Source organism: Ischnura elegans, chromosome 10 (assembly GCF_921293095.1).
Source record: "Ischnura elegans chromosome 10, ioIscEleg1.1, whole genome shotgun sequence".
Classification (NCBI taxonomy): Eukaryota; Metazoa; Arthropoda; class Insecta; order Odonata; family Coenagrionidae; genus Ischnura; species Ischnura elegans.
Window position 1 is genome coordinate 107,368,072 of NC_060255.1, and position 16,088 is coordinate 107,384,159.

The 16,088-nt window shown below is 39.4% G+C and overlaps 1 protein-coding gene across 10 annotated transcripts in view; it reads right to left on the reverse strand.

Moving 5' to 3' along the window:
- LOC124167378 (rho guanine nucleotide exchange factor 11) overlaps positions 1-16,088 on the reverse strand; it is a 558,219-nt gene that overhangs the window by 465,483 nt on the left and 76,648 nt on the right. The window contains exon 1 of one of the 10 annotated variants that reach the window (XM_046545407.1): positions 13,989-15,454. The exons of the other annotated variants lie outside the window; for them this stretch is intronic. The gene's annotated coding sequence lies outside the window, so the exon portion shown is untranslated. Of the gene's footprint in view, positions 1-13,988; positions 15,455-16,088 lie in introns of those variants that run through there. 10 annotated transcript variants of the gene reach the window in all.

Genomic DNA, 16,088 nt, shown 5'->3' on the forward strand with positions numbered 1-16,088 from the left:
GAGAAAGTCATCATCCGGGTGTGGTTTCGCCATCGCCCATGCTGAGGCAGCACCATTCGCGGAAACAATCGAAAACAGAAGACTAACGGCAATTAAACGATTTTAATTGACTCCCTTAGAGGAAAGGCTCTCCCGCTCTCTTGCGAAACGAGTTGATCGAGTTTGCTCGAGGAGGATTCCGGGAAAACCACCACGGTGCGCATCGTGCAACAATCCAAGGTCGACAATCAAACAATGCTTTCTAATCTAATCATTGTTGAGCCTGCAGTTTGCAGAATTAAGAAAGCTTTTAAGCTTAAGGTAAGGGCAAATTATGACAACATTCTCATTTCTAGATGATTGCTAAGGTTTAAGCAAGTTATGCGTCACGAGAAAGGTTGATACAGCGGTAGTCACGAGTCTTAAGCACGCACCAACCAATTCCTTTCTCATCAGTTAATGCATGTTCACAGTACACTGCTCCGGAGCAGAGCTCCAATACGACTTGTCGCCACTATCAGCGACACTTCCCTAGATTGCCTTTCATAACCTACGAAGTGGAGCCGTCTTTGCCCACCATTTTCAGTCACATCACAAATGGCAGGCTGTGTTTAAGAATAGGCGTCAGGACAATGTGGAGTTCATTATAAATTTTCGGAATTGAAAACTAATAGAAATGGAAAATTCGTCATAAATAAACATTTTTAATAACTGTATGTATGAGTCTCACTCTATTTCCGACATTCCCATTGATGTCACGTTTCAAATTTTTGTAGTTTGGATCTTATATGCTCCGTGAAACATGTCAGCTCTTCTTAAATACCCGATGATCTTCATAGGTTCAATAAACCTAAAATATATCTGCCTATAACTATTGTCCACCAAAAAGAAATTTTGGACACCAGTTTCGACTGCTTTATTTCGTCAGGACCTGACGATGGCATGCACGTTTCCGGAAGCTGTTCGGGTGAATCCAAATCTCACCCCAACCAGCCAGCTTATACAAAAGTAGATTATAAAAACGGCGGATATGTATCGTTGTCGGTGTAAAGTGATGTGCGTACATTCTTTTTGTTTTTTTTTCATTTTCTGTTCCACTTTCATCTGAAATTGCTGCTGAAAATTTCAAAGATTTATTTTTTAAAGCTTTTTTAGATTTTTCTTACACTTTTTTATTGAAAACAATTTTACTATGCAGACGAAACAGTATATTCGAAAAACGAATCAACGCGGTCAAAACCCGAAAAAAATACGGCCTATCTTATGATTGCTGATTTTCTATTTCTTTCGGTTGCACCGCGTCGAGTTTTCTCCAGTGAACATCCTGGAGTCTCCAGGTCCATCGTCAGGATTGTTGACTTTTGACGATGATGATGAAAGGAGAACATCATCTTAGAACCTCGCTCTTTCTGGCTTCCACACAAACGATAAATTAAGAGAGATGTTTTGCCGATGGAATTGGAAAAGGAATTCGTTTTTCCCGCGAATAATAAAGGTATGGTTTGGTATTTGAGGGGGTCACAAACAGCTGATCAAGGTAATTGGCACCATGAGTGAAGGGTAGGTGAGGAAAGAGTGGAGGGAAACCCAGCGTTGGCTTTGGTCTGTGGTCTCAACAAAAGGCGCCTAGGGGACAACGGCCTAACGTCCCAGCCGACGGACGGAGTGCTGTACTAGAAATATCCTCAAAATAAGTACACAAGTACAAGGATAGGGTAGCCTGTGAAAAATCTTCGCCACCGCCGGGATTAGAACCCGGGCCCACGGGGCGAGAGGCCACCATACCAATCCAAGCCCATCGAAACGCTGGACCGGACGGATTCTCTAACCCGGCTGAAAACCCGAGGGAACTCCTTCTGCCCACTCCCAAAGTTGCTCACTGCAGGGAGTAATTACGATCACATTGAATACATATGATCATTTTGCACTCTTAATCAACAAGGGGAGGCCTCGGTGATATCAAATATCGTCAAACGTTACGGCATTAAAATGTATTCGGGATCCCAATGTTGAATTTTGAAAATGGACGATAACTGAATGTTCGATACCGTGGGCGCGATAAAAAAATCGGGTTCGATGTTATCAAAAATTGAGTAACAGAAGTTTTTCGGTCTTGTTTTTTAGATTCTCCGTCCAACTCTTACCGCAATTCCTTCACATTCTCTATACAACTCTTCACTAACTTTTTCAACGTTTAAAACCTCATCGAAGGACTTAAGAAGGCACATTTTTCAGTGTCATCTAATCAGAGTTCTAATAATTTTACTAAAGTCATCGTTTCTGGCGAACACGAAACTATAGCCACACATAGGTATGAATGGTAAAATTTAGCTCATTGAAGCCAAAAACTTAAATTCCGAAATTTGCTCATATTCTTTTTAAACGCCAGCCATGCCTTTCCAGTTATTTTAATTTCTTGGAGATACGGCAGTGATCAATTTGAATTACTAACCTACCACCCACTTCTGGTTTGGCAAGACACTGCACTGACAGCAGTCGTCCTCAAGACGGGATCCGATTTGCCAAGCGAAAGCCTTAATGGTGGACTTCTATCTCACGGATTACGGTTTATGTCAAATGTGAAAGTGTTTTCTGGACATTTATTAATGATCACTACAAAGTGGTAGTGATCCAAATGATTCACTTCTAATCTAAAGACCCGTTAACAATAACTTTAAGTGACTTAATTTGGCGTAACTATGGAGTTTAACTCTCGTGATGAGCGGATGCTTGTTCAAAACAACTCAAAGTGACGTAAGACGACTTGGAATGATCACCAAAATCAAATATCTTTAAGGAGCAGACAGTATCTACGAAAACAATATCTATCCACAGAAATATGAACCATTCAAAGTTCTCTTAATTCAATTTAATGGTTAATACACGGCCTCAGATTTGATTGGTGGGGTAATTCATTAATAGGCCTGGGGGGCATTAAGTAGAGCTGCTGTGAACGGGGCGTCGTAAGTCGAAAGAACGAATATTACAAAAGAAGATCCTTTAAGTAGACCATAGATCTTTTATACAGTAGATGGCGCTTTCCCCTAGCCTCTTACGGCCGGAGCGCGTAGCCAACATACCGCCCCCCCTTTCGCTCTCGGAGTCACGTGGTTCGGGTCAAAATTAATGGCGGCGTTTGAATTTTCTGTTGTGAATACCGTTCCCGCTCCAGTAAAAGACATGTTACTTTTACTTACAGCGCCAGAGAAGTACGTGTCTATTTTGCTATTTATTTTTATTTACGTTTTGCTGTATTATATGTGAACCTCATAGCAAAATAGAGTTCATTTCAATTCAGTTTTAGGAAGAACTATAGTAAAACTGAATTAGTTTCCCCAATTATGCGCAACTGAAGCAGCCTTCAGGAATACATGTTTGGTTTCGTTTGTGTCCTTTACAGAGGAACACCTGCGTCCAAAGACTCCGTTTTTATACGTAAATGAAGTTAGCAATAACACAAAGGTAGATTACATGGTTTGAGAAAAATGTATACACAACCATAGGCTATGAATTTCAACCACCAATCCAGTACCTACATTAATAAGTAATCTTTCACAAATGATAATTACTATCTTTTTTTCAATAATACGCCATTCATAGAATGTCATCATTAAAGGAAAGACACTTCCAATGTTGCATGACTTTCAAAGCCAGAGAAGAACATTAGGAGCTGTAACCAGCTGATTATTCCTCCTATCTGGTAATTATCTCTCGTTTCTCGGGGCAAATTGATGAAAATATAATTTAAGATTCCTCAGAATGTTAATTAACAAAAGTACCCACAATAGTCACAGTGTTGCAGCTAGCATTGATTTTATGAAATTTTATGCGTGAACATCTCTCGTACGTAATTCAGTTCGCATAAAATGATTAAATATCCTTCAACATGTACTAGTAATAAATCCTTGTTTATTAAAGAAACCTTTAACAATATACGTCCGCTGGAGGTGTGATGAAAACATCGCAGATAATAATGATGTTTTGCCGACAATGGAAAACAAGGTTTGAATACAAAAGTGAAGCTTAATTTTCACTCCATCAAAGAAGACTATAAATTTTACATTCTAAATTACCACAGTGTGTATGTCCAAATATTTGGTAGAACATAGGGGAACCCGGTGCGCAACAGGGTGGCGGGGCGGAACGGGGTAAGCGATTTTTAATTGCGAAATAAAGCAGGAGTAAATATAACTAGTCAAAATTGTTGTTTTTAACATATAAGCAACCCCAATCTGGGCTAGATATAGTTATTCCCGCTTGCGCAGCACCTTTTTTCGCGTTAAAAAAAACCGCTTACCTCGTTCCGCCCCGTGTTCCCCCATATATCAATTTCATAGAATTACAAAATGAGGATAGAGAGCATCCATCAAACAGAATCTACAAGAAAAAAAGGGTTTAGAAATAACATAATAGTAATTAGAAACCATACAGTCTAAACGAGATTCAGTTGGCATAAGGCAATAGAAAAAAGAGAAACCTGAAGAACTGATTGAGGGCTCAGCCTCAGCTCACACTCAAATAGGCATTTTCCGGCCAAAAATAGTCGTTACAGTTACATGCATGGAATTGGAAGCCATACAGATTCCGTAAAATACATTTTGTTCAGGTAGCCGAGTGAGTTGAAAATAGATTGAAAATAAATCTTACTTGTTCTCAATCTTGATTGATTAATTAGGTGTTCGAATATTATCTCACGAACTAAGTAATCTGTTTGATTTTCTTCAAGATCTTGCTCCAGAATATGGTCCCTTAAATGTAGAAATAGGGAAGTAATAGCTGTGAATACTTCCATCGTCAATACAAGGGAAATATCCTTGTTCCATAACTTGCCGGATGCCTGAGCTACCCTAAATGCTTTTATTTTCTTATTAAATAGCGCATGCATTGCATTACACGCATCGTTACTCAGTAATAAATATATCCATGGCTAACACGGCTTAATTTTAACAGGGAAAAACTTAGCAGTGAAAAGAAAGACAAATTCCTTTCAGGAATCTCTCATCGCAACCGAAGGCACCACGCGTATTCACCATAACGCTGACCCGAGTCACGTGATACACGACCACGCTTATGTTGACCACGCTTGCGTGACGTCATGCGCCATCTACCTATATGAAAGATCTATGAAGTAGACCGATACATGTGCTGCCATCCACCGCGCATTTAAATGGGTTTACGAAAGTCGCCACTCGCGTCGCTGACGGGCAAAGCGATTCGGATTTCAGGGATAAATACGCTATAATCAAGGCTGCAAGCCAAAATTTATACTCCTGACGACGTGATCCATCAAATTCATAACTTTTCAATGCTATTTCTCGAAATTTGAAATATTTTACTATAAAATGTTGAAAATAAGGAGCGATCTGCACTCACCGCCACCCTGTGGATATTTTTGACAACTAAGGAAAAAGCGCCGGAAGTGACAACACAAATCGAAATTTCTATGGGATTGAATCGGACCTCCTCCAAGTATTCTCCGTGGTCCTCAGTCAGGAAGACACCTAAATATTTGCGGCCGTAAGAAAATGGGATTAAGATTACCCAAGAACGTGTAGATCCTATTTTCGGAGCTGATTTAACGACTAAAACTGACGCATGTGCATTTTTCTACGTTGATATCCATTCCATTTGATTGTACCCAATCTTCCATTTCGTTCACGTCGTCATGTAAAGCTTCATGATCCCTACGCTTCTCTCTCTATCTTCGATAAATTAAGAAATCATCGGGAAATAGTCCTACACCAGACATTTCTTTCTGGAAGAACATTCAGGTCGTTAAAAAAAGTAATGGTCCAAGGACGTTTCCCTGAGGAACACCCATACTTCCTACAGCGTATGTCCAATTGATCGTAGATCTGGCAATCGTAGATCTGGCATAATTTAAATCACGATCGTTTCAATAGAGGGTTCTCCAGTCGACCTTTAAATGTGTTGTTACTCGCCCCACATTTAGAAGAGCTTCAGACTGCATAACTTTTCACCGTATTCTTCACGTGAGTAAAAATAATAGAGTATGTATTGAGAATTAATAGATCGATCTTCAATCATAGCCGCACTGCGGATACTTTTGGAAACCGATCCAAATTGCGCCCAAACGGAAATCTAGATGCAGGAGGAAGGCCTGTTATATCACCTCTTCGTAATCCCCTTGATGTAAATCACAGAAAGAGCGATGGAGTGTAGCAGGCACGCGCGCACCCAGTGACATCTTGCGGGGGAACCCGCGCACTATAATGAAGCGCCTCTAACATCTATCCACAAATAGCATTTAGTAGTTCGCTTGGTCACCTCCCAACTCGGCACGCACGAAACATTAAAAGCGCGGACTATATCAAAGACGCAAACTTTAAACAGAAGAGGCGAGAATGGCGACTTCAAGAAATCACAGTCGCGGTGCCGTCTCAAAATAAATTTCAAAGTTGCGGAGTTAACCTTTCTCGGACTGAAAAATATCTGGTGTTTTCAAGAATATATTTCCAACGAGTAACTTATGTACTATCCTTGAACTAAATAAGATAAATATATGTAAACATCGTGATTCGTCCAAAATGAAAACAAATAGATATCTTTCAGAGCGACGACACGTAGAATATCCAAACACCTAATTACAGTGACACAGCGAGGGGGGGGGGGGGGGGTTTGGAGGATAAAAAAAACCCTAGAGCTCAGAGAAAGTTTAATCCATTTTACTTAATTGGATTAATATTACTAATAGAATAGAGTAAGGATTAATACAATATCCCTCCGAAAGCCGTAAAACTCACCATTTTCAACCATTTATATAAAAATTCCGCAATGTATTAATATCGCACCTACCGCTTATCCTGGTGGGTATTTCATACCCCCACACACCCCGGTATTAGTTGCATCTAAACACCCCCCCCCCAGCCTTAATTCCAAGCTGCGCCCCTGCCGGGATACACTTGATGGTCAGACGTAAATGATAAATTAAGAGAGAGATTTTGCCGAAACGATGGGTTTTCGAAATAGTTTTTCCCCCGAACAATAAAGAACTTTAATAAATGATAACTGGGATTCATTATTCAAATAAATTCAATCCCTTTTTCGTTAAAGAAAGAGTGGAGTTCCATCAACTCCCGCCAGATGCGTATTGAGGCGCCTTACGGAAGAAGTATGAAGGTAAATATGTAGCTTCTTTCAGCTAAAAGAACGTTTTATTAGGTACTTGCAGTGAACATTAATAAGGAAATGTTTTCTTTAAGTTAAAGTAACGATTAGAAACACAACTATCGATCACTTTCGAGTTTATTAAAAGTTTCCCGAGGGTATCAAACGATCGTGCGAACTAATTAAACTCGCATAATCATGCGCTTGAAATTGCACCAGATCATTCATAGAGCAAAACGGTCTTCAAGGATGACCCAGCGTGGCTGAAATTTTCAAAACAATTGCCTCTCGCATAATAGAATTTTTTTTCTTTCATAATCGCCATGCTTCACCGGCTAAACTTTTATTTCCCATTTCCTGGCGCAGATGTTTGTCGTGGGCCATTATTATCAACGTTTTCTGGTCTCAAGGCTTTTTGCTGACAATTAATTTATGGATTCGCACTGCTCACGCACAATTTAATCATCCATTAAATATTAGGTTTTCTACCCAAATATTAATTATGGAGAGGAAAACTTTCCCTCGGGGCCATTAACGGAATTAAATATGAGAGATGATTGCGTTACACCCTACCAGTAATCAACACGGAGTGGTATCTAATGGAAAATGTCTACCATTGAAAGGATAACGGTTATCAACTGCCATGGATCCCAATTTTAAGTTCTGTAAGAGAGAAATCCAGAGGGGAGTAAAGCAAATTTTCAACTTTGATCGCCTCTGCCTATTACTCAGTCAATTTAAAGGTACGTACATAAGGCCTTCCCATTTAAATTCATGCGGGTCCATACGAAACGAGCGGGATAATATATACCTATGTAAATATAAAATTATAATTTAGCAATGTTTACGAAAACGCACCCAGTGATGACACATAAATAAATAAAAAGATTTTAAAACATAGACACACTGAAAAAATCTCTCAATAATTACACTACATTGTTGAAAACTTCTTTGTTTTGGAGACGTTTAGTATTTCTTCGAGTTAAACGATAAGCGTAATATTTATTTCATAACTGATAAAAATCAGATAATTATGCCAACTTTTACGTCGTTTAAGTTATGGCCATAGACAATGGTGCAACAGAAATTAGCTAAGAATGTCCATGGCAACGTTTTTTCGCACAATACCTCATACACTGTCGTTTTTTATTAAAGATGAATTTGAAGTAAGAAATTTTTTTTCCAATAAAAAATGGCAATATATCAAGAAACCCATCCGCACAATTTACCAAATCGGTGAAAATTTAGCAATATCAGAACAACTTGCATATTTTGCAGTCCAAAACATGAACAATTTTTCTATACATAAAGATGAATTTCTTCTCTGAAAGCATAGGTTCTCTACAGAACATATCGATGGTATTCATGTGCTACTAGGTTTATTAAGAGAACATCAGTATTACTATCCCTTCCTCACATTGTTCAAATCACATAAAATTATTTTCCGGGCACAAATCTTACGACATTGAAACCAATGTCTTTCCAAGAATTTTCAATTGTCGGTGAATGTAATGATAGAGGAATCACATGATAAATATACTATGCCAAATAACTGAGACCGGCCACTTCCTTTGGAGGTACTTAATCATAAAAATAATTTCAATCCGTAGGGGTATTATGCTAACCAACCAACTGAGCTGAGCTTGACCTTTGGTTCCTTATGAGGCTGCAGAATACGGTGGTTTCCTATTATTATTTTATTGCTTAAATCGAAAGATTATTACTCCTGGAGTACGCATTTCACGCTTTTAGACTTTTAAATTACGATATCTATTTTTCGCGATTAAATGAAAAGTTAAAATTTTAAACCGCGCGAAAACGCGACGGGTAAGTATGAATGCCGGGAAAACTCCCGTTTGACGTCGTTCTGGTTCCCGCTGCCGCAAGTGAGGTGACCTTGGGGCGAGGCTCTGAGCGCTAATACGACGCTGGCTGCTAGCAGGCAGCGTAGAGTACCCTGCTAGCAGGTAGCGTTTGGCTTAAATAAGGATTATTAGTACCTTATCAAACGAAGGAAACTTTCCGACTTAGCCAGTTTAAATACGTGATTATTAAGAGATGTTTCCCTGAGCTCTGTATCTCATGCATGCATTGGTAATCTCAGAAAATGTAAAACTCCTATCTACTCGTATAGAAACTAGGTCCCTCTGACGTCACGTGGAGTGGAATCGCATGGGCGCCAATCTGGACTTTGTCAAATGGGGAAAAAATGGACCATTGCCATTCATCTAAACCGGTAAATCTAAATCAAATAACTTGTACATTATGAATACACTAATGGTGGGTAACGAATCGCGATCAATGCCTTTCGTTTTCTTTTATGAAGGAAACTACCCTATTTTCATCACAAATATTTTATTGAAATTGGCACTAACAGAAAAACATAAATACCTATGATAAAATATTAGGAAATAATCTCCTATCAAATTTAAGGTGTCCATTATAGTCATCAAGGATGCATTTAAAACTTTTAGGCATTAGTACACCATTATAGCGCGAATAATTATAGGGGCATTAAAATTTTAGAAAATCTGATTCAAATAAAAACATCAGATTTAGATATCAATCTGTTTCAATTTTATTTATCTTCACAAATGATATTATTTAGAAAAAATAGCACATTATCAACCCTTATTGAATATGCCTCGTGCCTGCTATCGACGCGAAAACAATAAGCAGAATAATTTAACATTGATATTTCGCCAATTTAGACCAACAAAGTTACTCATTCCACAGGTAATTTAAACTATTGTGAGGGAAGTCTGATATATAATGAATGTAGCAAACTTTTCTTCCTAATATAACCTGCATATGCGAAAATAAGTGCAGATTTCGTTATACTTAAGTCAACTTAGCAAAATAAAAACAGAGATCGTTAACTTCAGCCCATATCATCGAAAACCTCTGGAACGACGAAAAAAACATCACGTCATATAAAATGCGAAACAGAGCGTGACAGCTGAAGATCGCCGATAAAGCAAAACGGTAACACAACCAGAAAGCCAGACTCCCTGATTGGTTCCTCCAAGCTTTGTAAGCACATTGTTGAACTTGGCGAAGTAACCATGGAAATATGAACTTCCGAGCAAGAAGTTAGGATTCATTGTTGCCCAACGGGTACCCGGTTAGGTTGAAAAACTCGATGCTAAGTAACCGACCAGCACAACAACAAACGTACCATAACTGAGTGCTCCAAAGCAACATGGCTTCTAAGACAGTTTCGAGCATTTTAAACATGAGGGATACACTACGATACACTAGAGCTGGGAGTTTCGATTCATTTTGAGGATTCGGTTCGGGTGACTCGATTCATGATAATGACACCTTAACGGCCTTTCCTTTCGTACGGGACCCCTAATGGAGGATACGGGAGGTGGGGGCGTAAAGGCCCTTTACGAAGGGGTGGGGAGAAGGGCCTTAGACCCATGTAAAACGGGAGGCACAGTAAAGGCAGTTGAGTTTTGGATCTGAAAGTGAGTGTGTCGTGATTTCTCTCTGCCCTTCTCCCGAGCGAACGGCCGCTACAACTCGATTCTTCAAACCGTTCATAATTAACTAAATCACTGAAATTCACGATTCTTTGGATTGAGCAAAATCCCGGAATCCATGATGCATGCGTAGCGGATCCAAGTGATTTGTAATTCATTACAGATGAACGTTCAAGGAAATCTGTATATTTTATTTACAAAAAATTCGAATGCATATGCAGTTTGAGTAATATGAACCAAGTCAAAGACAATTTACGACGATGGAAATTGATTCCTTTCGCAACAAATATGCATTGATAGCATCCAAAATTAATTTCAAATATTGTAAAGAATCTCTACTCCCACTTGTAAATTCCTATCATGATTCTTACAAAATCCAAATGAGCTACAATCTTAATCCGCTGAATATCAATCGTTCATTACCCACGAGTGATGTTCGGCGGATCAGGCAAGCAGATCCATCACTCTATTCTCGACACAACGCAATCAACAAACTCCACTGGATTAGGATTCATTGTTCACTACGAACGATTTCGCTCATTTTATACGACTTCACCAGAGGATTATGATTATACTAATTTCGGTTCTGGCCATGAATGAATCGTTCATTTTGATAGATTCAATCATGAACGACAACGCTCTACGGCCTAGTAAAAATAAGGCACCCAATTGACAAACGATTGAATTCCCAGGATGGTTCTTAATGTTCCATCCAATCTCCCGTAGTTTTTCTCCGTAATCTCATTAGTTAAAGTACCCCCTAAAAATATGTAGTTCCGCCGAAAAGAAATTTTAAAAAATTACGAGACAAAAAACTCTGAAAAATGAAAACAACATGATTCAATTGAAGTGTAAAACGTAACATTAACATTAGAAACAAAGACAAATTCCACGTACCACGAATATCGTGGGTACTTACATTATGGGCCCATTCTTTTAAGTGCATGCACAGAAGTATTGAGGACCATTCGAATCAAATTCACGCAGGCCCCTATGAATGGGGCGGGGTCAACAACTGAGATATTATTTTAAAAATATATGTTAAAGACCTACGCGAATGATTTTTAAAATTTTATTTCTACAAAAACCTTTCATGAAGTAACAGCCATTTTTTTTAAATACAAAAAATGGTTAATATGGCGAGCTAGGGGAAAACGTAAACTTTTCAAACGCCCACTATTTGAGCAATAGTGAGATTTTATTTATATTTATTTAATGTTGATTTGTTTATTTTGGAGAGATATCTTATTATTTTCACGAATTCGTGAGAGAAAAAATTAAGTTGAACGGAAATCGTAGTATAAATTTCAAAATAAAAAATACAGAATTGTGTCAACGTTGACAATTTCGTTACAGGCACGAAAAGAGCTAAAAGAACAAATTTTAGCCTAATGTACTCAGACATGTTAATCGCTACTTAATGTTAAATACCTCCAAAATATAATTAGTTTTTTTCGGGTTTACAGTCAGTGATAAGGTTTATTTTCTCGAAGACCGTGGCTGTCATCATTCCAAGACATGTGTCGCATCTCGAAACGTTGGAGAAAATATGCACTCTCACCCGGTTGCAAGCCCGAAAAAATATTCATTCTATTCGCAGGGAAAGCACCATCTTTCTTCACCTTCGATATTGTTGCTTTTATATAAAAACTTAATTTTTTTAACTACACAAAACAAATTTTTGCCTCGCCAAAAGAAGAAGAAATTCTCAGAAAATCCACCTTTAAAAATTGTCAACACCCGCTTAATAGATAAGAGTGCGAAATAATACTGTGTGCAGTTCTCTAGGGGTCACTAACTGCTCACATACTGGTCCATAGGCAAGGGTAAAAGTGGGACATAGGGGTCAGGGTATTGATTGGAACGAAGACCCCTCCCATCCCGAAGGCCAACCCGCTCCATCCGAACTAATGAGACAAAATTCTGGCTTCCGAATTAGTCCGAAATTCAAATCAACTGTCCGGCAGCTCATAACATATTATACGCTACACACAATAATGAAGTTAAATATAATAATAATAAAATAATAAAATAACAATATTTGGGAGTAAATGTTGAACAAGAAAACCGAGAGTTGACAGAAATCAGCAAGAGAATAATGAACGCAAGAAGATGTTACTGTGCTTTACGAGGGAATTGAATTAAAGCGAAATATTCCCAAGAAAGACCAAAGTAAGAGTCAATAAAACCATTACACAGTCTGTAGTTCTATATAGGTCATAAATATGGGCAATGTCACAGGATACTTAAAAAGAGCCGACAGTGTTCGAAAATAAAATTATAAGATGAATTAATGGTCCTATAAACGATGATGATGGAATGTGGATGTTACGAACCAACAAAGAACTATGAGAGTTGTGCAAAGATATAGTAGCGCAAGTGAAAAGTAGAAGACTCAAGTGGGGAGGCCATGTATCGAGAAGAGAACAGATCACAATGATTAAATCATCATCTGAAGGATTAACAAGAGGAAAGCAATACATGGGACGACCACGACTTCGCTGGAAAGAACATCGTAAAAGACACTGGGAGGAAAAGAAGGCGAGTGGATGAAGGGAAGTGCTGTTGGGGAGGACAAATAGGTACCTTCTGAGATTTGAGTGACCTAATAGGTTAGATAAGGAACATATAATAAAAATATGCGGGACTCGCGTGGTTCGTGGTTTACACTCCCTGCGAACGTTTCCTTCCTTAAATGAAAAGTTACAAAAAGTGATAAGTCTTACACTGAACGAGCTTATTGAACCAGGACTCTCATGACGTCATCAGCTCATGAAAAGTGGGCAGCAACTTTCGTAAGTCGTTTATACTCAAAAGAGCGATTCATTTCCTACGAGGTAAGTTGACCCCGGACGAGTTCATTGCACCAGAACTCGCACGATGCGTCACCCACTCATGAAAAATTGGGCGGCAATTTTCGTATTTTTTATTATATTTTTTAAGACTCAAGAGAGAATGGCTGAAGCTGATGTTTATTTCACCGTAACTCAATATTTCTCTCCCATCTACTCAATTATCTTAATAAATAGTGATTACGAGTCTGAGGGAAATACCACATATTAATCTTCACATGCATTTAAAATTTAAATATTGCCACTCTTGTACACAACTTGATGTATTGATGGAAACCGAAGCTACGGTATAGTTTGGGTGGAGAACCAATTTCATTATTTTGAGGTGCGCCAAAGCCTGGATTTTTTGGACTCATTATAGTAAATTGATTCGATTAATCTAGTAGATTTTCAATTAATTGAACTAAAAATATTCCAGGAAAATGTAAGAATTCCTCGCATTTTTCCAAAAGATCGAATTTCTCATAGTATTTCAGGTTTTCCAGGTAAGTGGACACATATACGAAAAAAACAATTTCGATGTGATTTGCAGTCGACTCACCGAAGGGAATGTTCTAGATGAGGCATGGATCATGAGGGCACCAAGCGCTCATTCCGGCATTTTCTTCCAAATTCACTCCAAATGGACAACACTTCCTCGCGCAATAGGTGGAGTGATTCCAAAATCAAACACAATTACGCACACGACACAAGCAGCAGTGGCCTACAATTGGCTCGCAGCGACGTCCCTCGGGGAAGACCAGCTCTAGGCCTATGAACGACTTGAGCCACACTGCGATTCGGTCACTCTGCGACCTCTCAATGGAGTTGCTCTCATCCACACCATTTGTCACGAATATCACAATGCAGAGGATTCTTGACTTGGCCACAAGATGTCCTGTCCCCCACCACGCATTATAATGGGTTCAAAAAATCACCACTCGCGTCGCCGACGACTGAGCGATGCGAATTTCACGGGGAAACAAGCTATAATTAAGGACGAAAAACCTAAATTTCTATGCGTGACGCTAAACTTTCAATGCTACTTAAAGGCGAAGGCATATAGTCTTTTGCAAATATTTAGAATAATTGGAACGCTCTGCAGCCAGCGCCGCCCTCCGGACATTTATGGAAACCGATTACGAGGCGATGAAAAGAGGTATAAATCAAGCTATAACGGGAAGAATTGTGGCCTCGTCTGAGTTTGTGGTCCCTTGAGTGTAAATTCTCAGTGTGAACACTCTAAAAAATAGAATAAACAAACTTCACGAAAAAAAGAGGAAAATTGGGGCGTGGAACACTGGAATGGAGATCAAGACAACACCAGCGCACTAATATTGCAGTACAAATGCGGAGAACCGTCGGGGGAAGGAAATTTTTCCATGAGCCGTCTCCTCCGAAGAACACGAAGGGTTTAGACACGTGGGCATACACATAAGCACAATGGCAGTATAGTATAGGAAAGAAATCCGTGCTCCGATATACGTGTGCGATGCAACAATGTCCTCAATGCGTCGTCACAACAAACAATCAAATCCACGTGCTCACCTGAAGGCGCTAACCTTCTGTTATTCAAGGCATCATTCCCAAACACCAGTCAAACTCCAGCCAAATTCTTGGACAGAATACCACGCAGTTATTCTAAAGGGTATGAAGCGGCACTGTCATTTTTGGATAAATATCACACTATCTTTCGTATCCATCGAGATGAGCAACGAACTGTTTTGCACTGGTTGAAAGATGAGAGAACAGTTGTTCCTGTCGCCACACGAACCGCCGCCCGCGCAATCAACGAACACCTCACGGCAAAAGCGGCCCATGCACAACTGGGACAATTGACTTGGACCTCTTTCAGTTGAATCAAGTTTTATCGCGTTTCCAGCTGGGTGAGAAAATCCACCTGGTTCCGAGGTCTGTCACGTTCTTCGTCTACAGGTAATAACCTTTGATATTCTTTACCAATGTTAGAATAAGGCGCGTATTAGGGTGGGTCGCGTGACTTGCATGTAAGTACTGCACATGCAACAGAGGAGCAACGGAATTCGCAGGTGAAACCGCGGCACGCACGATGCAACTGTTCGATCGCTTGGCAACCTCCCCGCGCTGCTCCAAATAGTCGACTGACGAACGGCGCAGCTACTCCGCCCCTCCCCCCTTCACTCCCTCCCCCTCCTTTTATCACCTTGCGCGTCGCGAGGTGAACAACTATAAAATACAAATTTTTTAAAAGGGGGTCCGTAATTAATTACAATACCCGTACCACAGAGAAAACCCTTTCTCCACAAAAGTATATGAAGTATATTCAGATTATCTCCGCATCCAGAATTCTAAAATCATACTCAAAAGATTGTGTCAGCCACAGTAAGAGCGCAAATCATTTACCCTGCCAACATCGATAACACATATTCAGGTAAATTGCACCAACATGGCCGAACGAATCATGCTGAGGTAGAATATGAGTTTAAACCAACAACACCCTATCGATATACATTTGAGGACACACAGCGAACACGCAATGTGGAACAAAACATTCACTAACCATTCAAACATATACTGGATATATTATGATATTAAAACGCTGAACAGTCATCATCTGGCAATGTGCGCGACTTGCGAAATACTGGACGTGGATGATAAGATCTTCTGAGCATGAGGAGGTCGA